The 16,907-nt window shown below is 31.5% G+C and overlaps 1 long non-coding RNA gene across 1 annotated transcript; it reads left to right on the forward strand.

The window, feature by feature from the left end:
* The first annotated feature begins 14,960 nt into the window (after positions 1-14,960).
* Positions 14,961-16,616, forward strand: LOC114371543. The gene is made up of 3 exons (XR_003658057.1): positions 14,961-15,614; positions 15,708-16,306; positions 16,392-16,616. It is a non-coding gene; the product is annotated as an uncharacterized LOC114371543 (long non-coding RNA).
* The last annotated feature ends 291 nt before the right edge of the window (positions 16,617-16,907 follow it).

The raw sequence follows: 16,907 nt of genomic DNA on the forward strand, positions 1-16,907 counted from the left end.
AACGATGATAAGGGGAAGACAATAGAAAAGCAAGCCCCTAAGGCTAGTATGCAAGAGAAAACTAGCTCTATAAAGTACTTTAAATGTCTTGGAAGAGGACACATTACTTCTCAATGCCCCACCACAAAAACCATGATTATGAGGGGCCAAGACATTTATAGTAGCCAAGATAAGGCTACTACTTCACCTTCCTCTAGTGAAAGTGAAGAAGCAAAAGCGGAAGAATCTAGTGAAGAAATCTACCCCCAAGAAGGAGGACAACCATTAGTGGTTAAAGAGAAGTGTAAGGAGGTAAGTGTCTCCTCCAAGAGGTTAGCTAAGAAGGAAACTCATTTTACAATAAAGACAAACATTAAAGAAACTTTCCCTCTTAGACAACCTCCACATTTTCTCTTTTGTAAAAAGACACTTGCTAGCATTGCCACACCTCTTGGGCTTGAGTTTATTCCTCAAGTAAAGAAGTTGTTGGATGAGGGTTTGGTTCGCAAGAGCTTAAGCTTAAATCCTTGTGCTTTTTTGGTGCCTAAAATAGGTATTATTAGGCACCAAGTCCCTAAAATAGGTGGTATGATGAATGTTTTGAGTGGTGCAACCCTCTTTTATAAAATCACTCGTACACCTAACATCTTCATGGTGTGTGTACATAGGGACCCATTAGGTAGGTTTTCTCTTATTTTTAGTTTCAATACAAACTTAGGTACTCATATGGGACACCTTAGGTTTGTCATACTTTTTGGTAGGAATAATCAATATGAAAATACAAAAAAAGGTATGTTTTATTGCGTTACTTTTCTTAATTTTTCAAATAGTAATAAAGGGGTTCCCATGAACCCTAAGAGAATAAAGGTCATTCCTGAGTGGCCCACTCTACCAAGTATAAGAAAAATATGGGGCTTCTATGACTTAACAAACTTTTACAAAAGGTTTGTCCCATATTTTTCTATACTTGTAGCACCACTCATTAAGTTGGTGAGAAACCATGTTCCTTCATGGGAAGATGCCCAGGAAATGGGTTTTCAGACCTTACCTTACTTCAACATACCAAACACCACTAATACATATGTTTTTGTTCTTTTTACAGGTGTTGAGGGAAGGAGCCCAGAGTATGAAGAACCTCGGGATTTGAGGTCAAATCCTTTCCAAGGTGGAGGGAATGATGCAATCCTACCCCGCAAGGACATTGGATAGAAGACTCCAAGTAGATTGGGCCAGAGATCCAAGGGAAGGCCCTATGGTTCTCATGAGCCTTAGGGTAGATTTTTGAGCCCATGGGTCAAGGTTGGATCCACTCTTCTTTGTAAATATTAGAATAGGTTTTTCCTTCTTTTGGGCCTTGCATTTTGGCCATTCTAGTAGTATAGGGTTTTAGCCTTGTATTTCAGGGCATTTTGAGTAGTCTTTGTAGTATGGACTTTTTTTTTGTATTTTCATGTATTTTGTCATGGAGGTGAGCTTAGCTTTTTAGATGAGTGTGTGTAGCTAAGCTCTAGCTTCTCAAGGAAGCTTCTCAAGGAGGTGAGCTTAGTTTTTAGATGGGTGTGTGTAGCTAAGCTCTAGCTTCTCAAGGAAGTTTTCTCAAAGAAGCTTCTCAAGGAAGTTTTCTTAAGAAAGCTTCTTAAGGAAGCTACCTAGTCTATAAATAGAAGCATGTGTAACAGTTGTTGTAACTTTGATGAATGAAAGTCTTGTGAGACATACTTCAAAGTTCCACTTCTCTCCCTCTTTTATTCCTTCAATTTCGTGCTTCCCCCTTCTCTCTTTTTTTTCCTCCATTAAAGCATCCTCTTCAAGCTTCTTATCCAAGGCAATTCTTGGTGGTGAAGCTCCTTCTTCCTTGGCTTATTCCCTAGTGGATGGTGTCTCCCCTCTCTTCTTCTCCTTTGCCTTCCGCTGCATCTACATGGTGAAAAATCACCATTGAAGGACCTCATTGAAGCTCAAAGATCCATCCTCCATAGAAGCTCCACAAGCAAGCTACCATCACCTATGGCCTCCAACAACCATCATGTTGTCACACCCCTGGCCATTGTGGCGTCTAAGGTCATTCCATCGAAGACAGGGCCCAAGCATTTGGTACTGGTTCAATGGCGTGGATTACCACCAGAAGAGACCTTATGGGAGGAATGGACGACTTTGAAGAGCACCCACCACCTTGAGGACAAGGTGTTGCTTGAAGGGCACGGGAGTGTTACAGAAAAGGATGTGGAGGAGGTGCCGATAGCAAGGGGGGTGCAAGAAGAAACGAGAGTAAGGCCACATAGGGAGAAGTCCACTCCAGCATATCTGAAGGATTACAAAAGAAGCCATGCAGAGTGGAGTGCGTGACTCGTGCGGGACGAAGATAGGGTTAGTATCAGGGTGTTAGGAAGTTAGGGTGCAAGAGGAATCTTTCTGTTAGTCGTTAAGCTTTTGTTAGTGTTTGTTAGGATGTATCCAGAAGCTTCCAACCACCTATAAATACCATGCAATAATCCGTTAAAGGCATGAAAAATAGCACTCATTCATTTCCTTCCTTCTCTTGCTTCTGGAGGTTTCTTGGGCCTCGAATACCAAGTATAAAGGTCTATGTCCTGCAAAAATTGCAAAAACAGTTTACGAGGAAGCAATAATGTTATCCTTGAGGTAAAATTGCAATAACAGTTGTGTCTCTTTGTTCCAGATTGAAGCCTGCCTGTAGGGGTCATGTTTGATGTGTAAGGGAATAAACAAGTCCCAAGGGTGAAATTATTATAATATATGTGATATTGATTTATTGTTATTCATTTTTTATTAAATTAATACATATAATATAAATAATTAATAGTTATTAATCAATGATGGGAATGATGAAAATTACATTTAATTATTAAATAATATGATATATTGTAATTTATATTTTTTCAATTTTATTTTTTTGATTGTCACATTCTAATTCTTATTTGAATGGTTTAAAAAAGTATTTAAAAATTATAAAATCATTAGAAAAATTGACATTTTTTCTAATTTTATGATTTGACTATATAATATTAATATTAATATATATAATGTCAACAAATTAAGTTTGACTTAGTCTTCGAAATTATCAGATGTTAAGGTCGATGTATCCAAAAGTTGAAAAGGGACAAAAATAAACTCCCTGTTTGCAATTGATGTGTAAGGGAAGGAATAAGTCCAAGATGAAATTGATTTATATCGACGTATCTTAAAATTTCTATTATTACATTATTGTTTAATAATTATACTCTAATAATTTAAATAATGTAAACATTTACTGTTAGATTGATATAAAAATAAAAATTATTTAATGATATTTTTATTTTTCAATTAAATTAACACTGATAATAAAAATATAGTTAATAGTTATTACTAAATGATGGGAGCGATCATGAAAATTACATTTAAATTAAATTATTCAGTAATGTGGTATAACGTACTTTTATATTTTTCTAATTTTATTTTTTTGATTGATTTGGGGTCACATTCAAACTTATATTTTAATAGTTTGAAAAAATATTTACAAATTATAAAGTTATGAGAGAAATTGACATTTTTCTAATTTTATGATTTAACTATATAATATTAAAATTAATATATAATGTGAACAAATAAATTTGACTTAGTCTTCTTAATTATCGGATGATGATCATATTCAAGTTAAAATAATTTCACGGATAGGGACAAAAATAAATTCCTCCCTGTTTGCATCGGGGAGCAAAGTTTTATTTGGAAAAGAACACAAGAAGAAGTTGACATGTTCTCTCGGCTATTCACAATAGTCATAAAAACTAACGTTTGTATTTGTCGTATATACTGTTTGCTTCGGTTAATTTTGTAATTTTGTGAGCTTGGATTTTCAATTTTGGAAATCAATTTCCTATGTAAAATGGTTACGTTATGATTTTGTATTTTTTTTTTACAACCGATTAGCTTTGATTTGATTGATTTTGTAATTTTGTGTGTGGGTTTATATGGATTTTCTTTGTGAAATTATTCTTTTATTTTTGTATTTTCTGATGAAAACTGTGTGTAATTCTATTTCGCACTATGCCAAAATTACATTTTCCTAGAAAGACACTACTACAAGAAAAAAGATTTTTATGAACAGTTAAAAAGGATTTTTAAGAACCGTTCTACGAATGTTGTAAAAAGTCACATATAATAGAAAGTCATGACATTTTAAAATGATTTTCAACTGTTATTAAAAACAACTTTTTGAAACAGTTCTTTTGACGACCGTTCTAAAATATTATCACTTTAAATTTATTTGTTTAAATAATCATTCTAAAAAGTGATTTTTTAGAACAATTTTTTTATCTTAATGGATCTAAAAGGTTAACAAATTAACATAACAACAATTCTTTTGTTTGATTCCAATTTCACAAGCTAGTTTGCATACACTTAGAGAATGGTCCATCTTGGGCATATTTACAACATGAAAATTCATCATTATCTTATGAAGAACAAATTTTTAACCTCACTAACAAAACAGCGCAGCCACAATATGTAACACAAATTGATCAATTTTAAATTTGAATTAACAGTTGAATTTCAGAAGTGAACACTTGTAAAAAAAAAAATAGAACAAAGTTATCTTCCTAAACTCTGAAACCTCTGCTGTAACATTTAATCAAAATCATACAATATATACTTACTAAATAATTAATAAGAAAACATTCATGTGACCTAAATACAAGTAAAAATTTATACATACCAAAAAACAGTTATTTCTGAACCTAGTAAACGCTTGAACAAACTTAAAGTACCTAAAATTCAACACACAACAATTAAAAAAATAGAACTAGTTCCCTCAGTAAGTCTATTACAATAACAAAATTGCCATAAGAGACTCACTACACATACACATAGATAATAGTGTCACATTCAAATATAAGCTTAACACAACACATATTCATAGGAGTTGTAAAGACAATTCATTAATAGGCTTAGAACTAACCACAAATATAGTACAAATATTTAATCAGGAAAATACATTATGCAAAAATATGTTAGGCTTGTATAAAGATAAATGTATCCTACGTAATAGTAACAGGGGACTCGAAAGTCTGAATATCTAACCTAAATCACTAGTTGTATTCTCAATTAATTAAGTTTATTTAAATAAAAATAGAGATGATTAAAAAGATGATTTAAATATTTTTGTGGTCTTGGTTTTGATAAGAAATCAATTAAATGAATATAAAGACAGTTTTTGAGTTATGATAAAAGAGACTAGGGGTTGTGACTCATTAGTACTTATTTTCAAAATCAACTAAAGTCAATGATCAACTTAAAAAGATGTTTTTTGCCTTAGATCAATACCCCAACGATTATGGAACTATCAATTTAAGTTAAAGGATAAAATCAATTTTAGGAATGATTAATTAAAAATTAACTAATGTATCAAAAATGACCCAAATAGTTTGATTATGTAATTTGGTGCAAAACATTATCTACATAAATCTACCAATTACATGCAGATGATCCCCTATCATTCAATCAATTTAATATTAGAATGGTTGGTTCCAAATTAACATTAAAATAAGAAAGATAATTAATTAATATAAAATAATAAGAAATTCCATTAAGAACAAGGAGGATAGTACATTTGGACAATTATATCATAACCCAGACTAGTGGGACTAGCCACTCATGATTAGAGTAAAACTAGCAATCCTATAAAAAAAAATAAACATAGACATACCAATAGATAGGAATGATGATCGTGATTCGTCCTAGTGTTGTTCATGCACTTTAGTTCTCAAAAGTCTTCAAGGTTCTCTTAAATTCGTAAAAAAACTCAACATCTTTATTTTCTTTTTAAAAGAGAGAGACCTCAGCTCATTCCTTATTATAATAATATAATAATATTCTGTGGAGGTTCTCCTTCTATCTTTTCTTAATTAGAGAATATTATTAATTAAGATTTAAATGTGGCAGGTGATCCTTGCAATCTTTAAGTGACATGTGACAGACGTAGACAATAGATGTACAAAAAATGACTGCCCGTGTACAAAATTATTGCGGTCATACAAAATTACGGTCGCCCAAAATTACCGCATACGTACAAAATTATCGTGATTGTACAAAATTACCATAACCGTGGTACTCTGATTTGTTCCCAAAGTTCATGATATTTAGCTCTTTTTCACATGAAATCTCTTAAGCATCTGTCTTTCACAAACTTACACTAAACCGTGAATTTTTGCCAAATAATATAATCAAAATGTATGAATATGACATGAAAACTTACATCAAAATACAGTCAATCCAGGTTTATCAATACAATATTCAAGCCATGAAAATTTGTAAACATAATTCAACAATGGCCAAAATGATTAAAGTTAAGGGTAAAATATGTTTGGGGTTCTTGTAAAATTTGAAAAATATTAATTTCATCCTATTTTTTTTTCGTATTTGATCCCGGTAAAAATAAAATATATTTTTGTCGGTCTTCAGTCCATAAGATGCTTCCTTGATGTGACTAATAGACTTCATTATTTTCTCTCTCTATCTTCTCAAGCACACTCAAAGCACATCAGAATCCACTCTTGCTTTGTCTTCACCATAGTCTCATAAGAAAATTCAACAAAATCACTTAGAAAGTGACAAAAATTGTAACTTTTGGGAGTGTTTAACCGCTAGAATTGTTTAATCCATTTGGGGGGAAGGGGGTTAACCATCATAATTTTTTTAATTCATTTGTAATCAAATTATATGTGTAAATTTTTTAATCATGTTAAATTACGATCTAATACAAAAAATTTTATAAGAACGAAATTAATACTTTTCAAATTTTACAAAGGTCCCAAACATATTTTACCTTAAAGTTAACCTTCAGGAGTTCATCAACGTATTTTTCCATTCAACAATGATAACCACATACACTTTTTAAGGTTCAATAGTAAAGAATTTGAGAAGGTTGAATTTGCATAAATATGTCGTATGCTAGACACATACACTTTTTAACTACTAATAGTATGTTCAATTTTGCAGTAGATTTAAAATACTTCCCTCAACTTTTCCACTTCCACAACAAAACAGCCTTTCAGTTTTTCCACATTTTTTCCATTAGTTTGATCTGTTCCGTGTAATCGCTCTCCGATTATAGATTCATGATGTATCCATCCTTTGTATTGAAATGATTACTCTACAACTGCATAATGAATGGGGAAAAATATGAATCAAAACAGACTGTTATCCAAAGAAATGAAGAAACTGAGACATAACTACAAGCAAATGGATCATTTCTCAGGTAAGCTCACTCAAACAATAACAATATATCCAACTTAGTGCAAATTAAACACCCTCTTTTAAAATTCAGCTGAAGCCTGAACATTAAGTCATGAACAATAACCTAAACAGAAGTTACTAATGGAAGAATTATGCAACATGGAAAGATGAAGTCCACAAACAATAGGGATACTAAAAAAATATAAGCATGACCCACTATCTCAACAAAAAAATTAAAGATTGTGTCTAACACTATCAAGGCACGTACATGTAAATAATATTGTTATAAAATTTTGCAGATGCATTCCATATAGGTATGAGTAACTGCAACATTTCTATTCAATTCTCAATTTCATTTTTCTTAATTATTTTCCGGAGTGATTTTATTATCAAGATATATCTTATTATTATATCAGGGATAGCAAATTAACCAAATTGTTGAGATCATGTGAGTTATCCTAGTTTTAAATTCATTGGTATATATTGGTGAAACTTTTGCTTTAGTTATTTGGAGTATAATTATACCCCTTAAGCATGTGGTCTACATGTATATAGAAGAACATTTATTGAAAAAAAATTGATTCCGTAAGAAGATTTTAATATTTTAAGAGATTAATCTATGGCTTTTGATCGTGGATAGTCTGAGTCCACAAAAAATATTTAGCTGTTAATTAAAATAGTAAAAAAATGTAGCTTATGTTAAAAAGATATATAATGTTTGTTGGACAAGTGGCCTCAATAACTTAAGAGACGGTGAATTAAGTTTCAAAATTTTTTCACTAGCAAACTTTAATCCCTTTTAAATGATAGGATCTGAATGCAGAAGAAGAAAAAGAAACAATTAATTTAATAATATTCTTTTAACTGCACAAGACAAAATAATCTGCAATAAAATAACTGAGATAAGGGAAGAGAGAATTACAAACTTGATTTATACTGGTTCGGCCACTTCCCGTGCCTACGTCCAGTCCTCAAGCAACCCACTTAGATTTCCACTATCCTTATAAAATTCTTTTACAACTTCTGAACCACCTAGGGATCCCTTTCCCTTATGTTCAGGATTCTAACAATTCAAGAGACAAACAGTCTTTTTATCACAACAACTCTTTTTCAAAAAGTATAGATGTTTTTCTCTCTTTTAGAGAAGATGATACAATTTGAAGTTCTTAGAAGAATACTCAAATGATTTGGAAGTGTTTGACCAAAGATTTGTTTATTAGAGAATAAGGCAATGAGGTTCTGAAAAACTCTGAAGATTTTCATAGACAAGTCACATATTTATAGGCTCTTGGTGGCTTCCCAAAAACTTATGAAGGGATGTGACTTTTCAAGAGTAACTTTTAAAATTTCAAATTTCAAAATTCAAATTTCCATCTCAAATTTCAAATTTCAAATTTCAAATTTAAAACTTTCTGAAAAAACTTTTTAAAATAATTTTACTTCTGGTAATCGATTACAATGCCTAGTAATCGATTACCAGTGGAAAAATTCATTTTTCAGAAAATGTTAAAATATTCTAAAACCTTTTATAATCAATTTAAAAACTAGGTTGTGAGGAGGCAAAACCTTTGCAATCACTAAGAGTCTCTTTTAACAAAGATAGACTAAGACTCAGCTTTCTTCTTGATCTTTGTTTTCTTTGTCTTGATTTAATCTTGAAGCATTCCCTGTTTTTTCATCCTTGAATGTTTCTTGAAGCAATCTTGTTTGATTATACTATGGCATAATCAAAAATCTGTATTCATACATTCACATTCTCTCCCTTTTTTGATGATGACAACCATTATCAAGTAAATTTTTTTTGGCATTGTCAAAACCTGCATGATTCATATTCTCCCCCTTCCATCATGTGTTTGGAGCAACCGTTATCATTGTACCAACATTGCTTCAAGGAGTCCTTCATTCATATAATCATATTTTGACTTTGGTACCCAAATTTTCTTGGGTCCTTGAATGTTGGTTTTGACTAAGGATCCTTTTGGAACCCATACCATTTTTCTAATGCTACTACCATTCTTTCTAATATAACATGTTGATGCACTATGACCTTTCTTATCACAATAAAAGCATGTTAAGAAGGGAGAACTGTTCTTTTGAGTGGAGGCAAAGAAATTTTTATACATCTTTTGTTGATTTTCAGGATTATATCCTAATCCAACTTTATCAAAACGCATCTTTGTTTGCCTAATATAATATCTAAATTATTTTTACCAAGATGAAATTTGGCAAGAGAAATTTTTGAATCTACAATTTCTTCTTTAAATTTATCACAACATTCACATGAATGAGATGCTTTAATGTTTTCTTGTATTAAGCATTTTGTAAAAGATTGGTTTTTATCTATTGATTTTGATGTTTTAACTTCAGATTTAAGATTTTCTAACTCTGCATTTAATTTCAAAATTTCATTTTCTAAACTTGAAATGGTTTTCTTAGAAAATGAAACTAATTTGGCAAGTTTGACAGATTCTTTATGCAAGTCATTGAATGCAACTTGAAGTTCATCAAAACAAATAGATAAGTCATAGTTAGAAGATGTTACCTCTTATTTGCAATCATAGTCTTTGGTCATGAGGCCCACATTTATGATTTCATTTTATGAATCACTTGATGAATCCATTTCATTATCTTCCCAAGTGATGTAAACTTTCTTTGCTTTCTTGTCTTTAAAATTTTTCCTGTCAGACTTCTCCATTCTTTTCTTGAAACTGGGGCAATCAACTCTTAGATGTCTAGGTTGATTACATTCATAGCACTTTGGAACAGAAGGAAAGTCTTCTCCTTTTTTCTTTGGATTGAAATTTGTTCTTCTTTGATTTCCTTTGTTCCTTAGAAACTTGTTAAATCTCTTTATGAAGAAACTAAAATCATCTTCTTCTTCTATTTCATTCAAGTCTTCTCTGTCACTTTCTCCTTGAATAGAAGATGGGGCTTTAAGTGCAATTCCTTTTTATTTCCTGTCATTTTCTTCATGTTAGTTTAGTCTCATAAGTTCCATTTCGTGTTCCTGAAGCTTCCTAAAAAGAGTTGCAAGAGTCAGGTTAGCAAGATCTCTCGATTCTACAATTGCAGTTACCTTTGGTTGTCATTGCCTTAAACATCTCAACACTTTGTTAATGAGATCTTCATTAGGAAATATTTTTCCTAATGATGCAAGATGATTAACTATATGTGTAAATCTCTTTTGCATATCTTGTATGGTTTCATTTTGATTCATTCTAAGCAGTTCATATTCATGTGTGAAAGTATTTATTCTAGATCTTTTGACATCAATTGTGCCTTCATGGGTTACTTGTAATGTATCCCACATTTCTTTTGCATTTTTACAATTTGAAACTCTAAAATATTCATCCATGCCTAATGAATAAGTAATTATATTTTTGGCCTTTAAATTATATTGAACCCTTCTTCTTTTATCTTCATCCCATTATTCTTTAGCTTTTTCTATAGTTACATTTCCCACTGCCATTGTAGGAATGAAGGGACCAATTTCAATGGCTTCCCATATATTTAAATCTATGGCTTCTATAAAGATCTGCATTCGGATTTTCCAATAGTGTAACCCTTATTGTATGAGACCATAATTATTCTTAAAGTTTTTAAACTTTAGACAAGAATCCTGCTCTGATACCACTTGTTAGACAAGTGGCCTCAATAACTTAAGGGGGGTGAATTAAGTTTTAAAATTTTCCCACTAGCAACCTTTAAGAATTTGACTCCATGTATATAAACACATACTTTGAATTAATCTAATTCAACTCATTTTTAACACACACACACAATACAGCATGCAATTCAATCTCACACACGCACACACACAATACATCATGCAATTCAATCTTTGGTCAAAGGAAGTTTGCTTACACTTGGACGAGTGATTAATGGTTGAGCACTCAGGTCATGTTCCATATAGGTATGACTAACTACATCTTTTCTAGTCAATTCTCAATTTCATTTTTCTTAATTATTTTTTGGAGTGATTTTATTATTAAGATATATCTTATTATTATATCAGAGACAGCAAACATCACAAAGGAAGCAAGTGCATACCTGGGAGTGTGCTTGATGGCTGGTTAGCTGGCTTAATTAAAAAAAGCAAGGTTAAAATTGTGCTGAAAGCCGAAGACCTTTCCAACAATAAACCTGAATCAAAAACAAACAAATATATATATATATATATATATATATATATATATATATATATATATATATATATATATAATTTCAAGTTGAAGGCTAATCATTAGACAAAAAAATGCTCTTGTGCTTATTGACAATGAAGTTCAAGCATGCTACAACTGCTAATACTCTTAATTTATGAAAGATTATCTGACAAGGTATGCTTTGGGTCAAATTATTAAGTTTTTTAATTGACAGACAAGGTCAAGAGACACATTTACAACTCTCTTTTTCTAGCAGAGCTTCATATTGGTCTAATGCCTTCAAATTCGGTGTAGTTCTTTCAATCTCAGATATCAAGGCATCCATTTTTTTGCTTAATCTCTACCTCAATTTTATCCCTATCTAAGTGTCTCCTATCTTTTAGTGCCATATTTAGTTGATCAAAGTCAAAAGATGGACCTGGAACTAAAAAATGTTCGGTTTGAAAAAATGTGCCATGCGATGAAAGATAAGAGACTCCTTGGTTTAAAAGATAAGAGACTACTTGGTTTAAAAAAATGTTCGATTTTTTATTTTCTGTCTCACTTTTTATTTCAAAAATGTCACAGGTAAATTATATGCTTTATGGAAAATGGATCACATGAAGCCTTTTGAGATTCATAGGAAAATTGATCAATCAGAACTTAAGCACAACCTGATTGGCCAGGATGTAGGTAATTACACAGTTAAAATTTATGTGTCTTTCTAATTTTATATATGTAAAGCAATTTTAAAATGATGTTTCCACTGCACCTCTATCACATTTTTCACCAAACAATTTCAAATGACCATCCACAACATCCTTATCTTGACACTTGAAGCATACGATTGTACGGCCTAACTATTTGCATGTTTTTGACAGGGTTATATACTATATTCTGAAATACAAAATCTTAAACCAAAGTATATTGGCCTTTCTGGAAATGAAATAAATAATTTGAAGTCGTCCGGCATGGAGGTCAGTATTAACTATTGTACAAATCAATGATTTGGAAAATTTGACTATCTTCTTTCTGTGTCAACCAATTTTAACACTAGTTAATTTGTAGTTTTGTAGTAGAAACCTAATATCTTTATTAGGACCATTAGTAGAAACCTGATATCTTTAATAGGACCATTTGGAAAATTTCCCAGTTAAAAGCTTATTTTGGTTTATCTGGAAGGTAAGACACTGGCTATAGTTTCATGTTTGTCTTAAATTATGTAGAAATGGTCAATTTCAATACTATAAGTATAACCATGTTCATTCTGGATTGTCTAGAAAACATCATAGCAGTTCCTTCATACAATTTTGCATCATATATTTTGATGTTATTTGCTATACGAAGATGACTCTTAAGCTTAATGGAAAATTTAATTTTGCAATCATATGATCAATGTTGCTTTAATTATGGTGCTGAATGTTGGGCAATAAAGGGCTAACAAGAGCATAAGATGTGTTGGGCAGATGAAATGTTGCATTGGATGAGTGAGTGGTTACACTAGAAAAGATAAGAATCGAAACCCATGACATAAAAATTACTTTAATGAGTAGGTTAAGATAAACTTATAAGATTATTATATCATGTTGGCCTAACAAAATTATCTTGGTGAGTTATTCTATACTATACTGTCTTATTTGTCTTGGTCATCAAATAGACTCTACAAAAGTGTTGGGCTAACAATGTATGGACCTAAGAATGAAAATGGAAAGTAAATAACATCTGGTTGGAGTGGTTCTAAAAAGTAAAGAGAATATATAGTGACACATGGGATGGAATGTTTAAGAAGAAAAAGGATGAAGTGATTAAAATATTCATAGTAATATTATATAACCTAAACTAGGTGTTAATCACATGGTTATCCTTACAAAAGTAACTCAATGGGTATAGAATAAGTCAATAAGTTAGATATGCTTGCCACATTCTTAATTTTATTTACATAAAGTAATTGATTTATTTTTTGTGCATCTCAAGAAGTTCTTTTACACCCAACAAATAATGTGAAGTGAGAAAAGTGTCTTTCACTTAAAATTAAAATCAACTCTCCTCCCTACACCCATCCCTTCCCTCCTGTTTCAGTCTTTGTTGTCCCACCTTGTTGCACCACGCTGCGAGTTCCCTTCGTTCATCTTTACCATTGTTGTTGTGGTGCCGCCTCCCACTATCATCGTCGCCGTCGTCGTGAGTTCCCCTTATCTGAGTTTATTTTTTACTGTATTAATATAAATTGGGAATGCGTATGACCAGACGGATCGTCAATTCGATGGATTATATGGATTCCCAATCCGTATAATTTATTTGTTTATTTTATTATTTAATAAATTATTATTTATTTTTATTATTTAATAAATTATTTTATTCTAGATCTTTCGATGGATTATATGACCAGACGGATCGTCAATATTAAATTTTTTTTGCTATTTAATTATTTTTATAAATAACTATTGTTCTTTATTTTAAAAATTTATTTATTTATTTAAGTTGATTTTTAATAATTATTTTAGTTAGTGAATAAATAATTTTTTTGCTATTTAATTATTTTTAAAATAAATACTTTGATTAATTTTTATATTTAAAATATTTATTTATAAAAAAATTAAATAAAAAAATGAATTTATTAATATAATCGTATAAATATTATTACACTAATAGTACTAAATATTTATATAAATAGTGTTTGGAAGTATAAAAAATGAATTTATTAATTTATTTATAAATATCTAAAAGTATTAAAATATTTATTTGTAAAATAATGAATTAATCATTTATTAGAAATAAAAAAGAAAATTATACTTTGATTTTTATCATATATTTTAGTTTACTAGAATTACTGATGTGAAGTATAAAATTTTTTAAAAAAATTCCATATTGATTTATGAATATATAAAAGTATTAAAATAGTTATTTAAAAAATAATTAAATATTTATTTATGAATTATTAAATAGTCATTTATAAAATATTTTAAATTAAATTGTAGTTTGATTTTGATGATATATTTTAGTTTGCTGCATTAATCATTGTTAATTTAAATATTTTTACTACCTTTGTTAAAATATATTACATTTTATAATACAATAGGGTTTTAGAAGATTTATTAGTGAAATTTTTAGTTAGTTTTTTATTAATAGAATGACATAAATTTTGTTATGAAATATGAAATTCAACTATTATTTGAACGATGATATTAATTATTATTATTATTGTTTAAATTTGTAGATTATTGTTAGAACTAGAGGATTGCGTTGGGCTTTAGGCAGAGTTTTAGGAAGAGCCTTAGGGAGACATGTTAGTGGTGATGCAGAAGAAGCCTCTTAGCGTCGAAGTAGATAACAGGCAGCTACAGCTGTTGCTAAGGATGTTGACCATGTGAATCATGTTGCTGACTAGGTTCATGAGGAGCCTCAGGAACCAGTTACAAATCATGTAGCTACTGATACAAAGGGTTTTCCAAGCGGGCCCCAAGATGCATCACCATTGATGGATTATTCTTATCATATGGCAACCAGAGTTTGGGCAGGAGAGGTAATTATTTGGGCAGCCAGAGTTTGTGACCTTATCATGCTTATCATTTTACTTGAACTAATTAATTTTAATTTTTTTCAGGAACGTACTGAGTTGAAGTTGGCATCTCATGGGAGGAAGGTAGAGCAATTTGGAAGGCCTGGACTCGAGATTGAAGGCATAGTGACTGCTATAGGATTAAGTTCTTTGATTTCATATTCATTGGACACAGGTGACAAGGGACTTTTATCTGCTTTTGTAGAGAGGTGGCACAAGGAAACTGGTAGTTTCCATTTACCGGTAATGAAGGTGAGTATAACCCTCGATGATGTGGCATACTTGTTACATCTACCTAATACAGGTGCCTTCCTTACCGTCGATGCTCTTGATGTAGACCAAGTCGTGGAGTTGTTAGTTGAGTTGCTTGGAGTCAGTACACAAGAAGCAAAAGATGAGACTGAGTAATACAGAGGACGTATGTTCGGCTAGCCTGGTTGTGAGACATTTATCATAGCAAATATGATGCAAGATAGTGGACCCTAGTAGCTCGAACATATTTATTACATCTAGTAGGTTGCACACTCTTTGCTAACAAGAGTGTCACACACATCAATGTGGTATTCTTAGACGCATTTCGTGACCTCAACCAATCTAGAAGCTATTCATGGGGAGCAATTGCACTGGTCCATATGTATGACAATCTGAATGATGCATCAAAGCATAAGACAAAACATCTTGTAGGATATATCACCCTGTTGTAGGTAATTATAACTTTTTTTACCTCCAATTATTAATTTTATATTTTATATTTAATATTGATTAGAAATTTTATTTGTTTTTTTTAATATGTGCAGTGTTGGATCTACGAGCATTTCCCTACAATTGCTTCCATTTTTGCTGATGAGGATTACCATGAGAGGAATCCACGTGCTTGTCGATGGAAGTCTAGGAAGGCATTGCCAGTGTCGACATATCGTAAGCTCTAGGATAGATTGATTCCAGATGTTGTGTGTTGGATTCTTGATGGTGATCATCATGCATTTAGAGAATCTGAGCTCATCTTATTATTTTCTGGACATATCAGATGAGGTTCATCTATTGTGAGACACCAACCAGAGAGGGTAGTGTGGCAGTTTGGTTATGTTCAGACCATTCTCTATTCCCTGCTGCTCCTTCCTTTTTTGTATAGGAGATTGATGATAAATGGCTTCAGTTTTCAGAATACCTTACACCGATTGGACAAATTTGTAGTGCTTCTGAATAGTGTGCAACAGACTACATGGAGTGGTTCTATAGGATATCTCACCCCTTCATGAGTCTGGAATGGCTTGGGAAGCCTTCTAGACAACCACTCGTGGTGCATGATGATACATTTATTGTACCAGATCCTCATCAGTAGCCCGTCCACGTAGCAGTTATGCCTGCTAATGTAGACATGCCACGACATGCAGTGGTATAATATTATTTCAATTCACTATCAATGATTCTTTGTGTCATCCTTCCAATAATTATTTTTTACTTTGTTGTCAATGTCGTAGGACGCTTGTCAAAGGATAATAGAAAGTTTGGAACACATGATCAACATGAGGATGGTCACTGTCAGAACTGAAGCATATACTTTGACCGAGCAACACCTAAGATCAGTCAGGGGTATCATTGACCAATGAAATGTTTATGTCCGGTCTAGACATAAGAGGGATACACAGGACACATGTAGATAGTTGGAATTGATTAAGTAGTATAAGATATATGTATGCAATATAAATGAGTAGTGTTTAATATTTATATTATTTGACAAAATACGTATCTTATCACTATTGTTTTAATTTGCATTTATGTACTATTTAACTATTAAGTTCTTCGGATAAATAGATTACATTAAACCCTAATCCCTAAAATAAGTAAACCCTAAACCATCAACCCTCAACCAATCAGAAATTATAAACCATGAACCCAAAATCCTAAACACTAACCCTAAACCCTAAGCCAAAAAACCTAATACATAAACCCTCAACTAAGCAAATTTAGAATGGGGTAGGCATTCCTCCCAAGCT

This window comes from Glycine soja, chromosome 2 (genome assembly GCF_004193775.1).
Source record: "Glycine soja cultivar W05 chromosome 2, ASM419377v2, whole genome shotgun sequence".
Taxonomy (NCBI): domain Eukaryota; kingdom Viridiplantae; phylum Streptophyta; class Magnoliopsida; order Fabales; family Fabaceae; genus Glycine; species Glycine soja.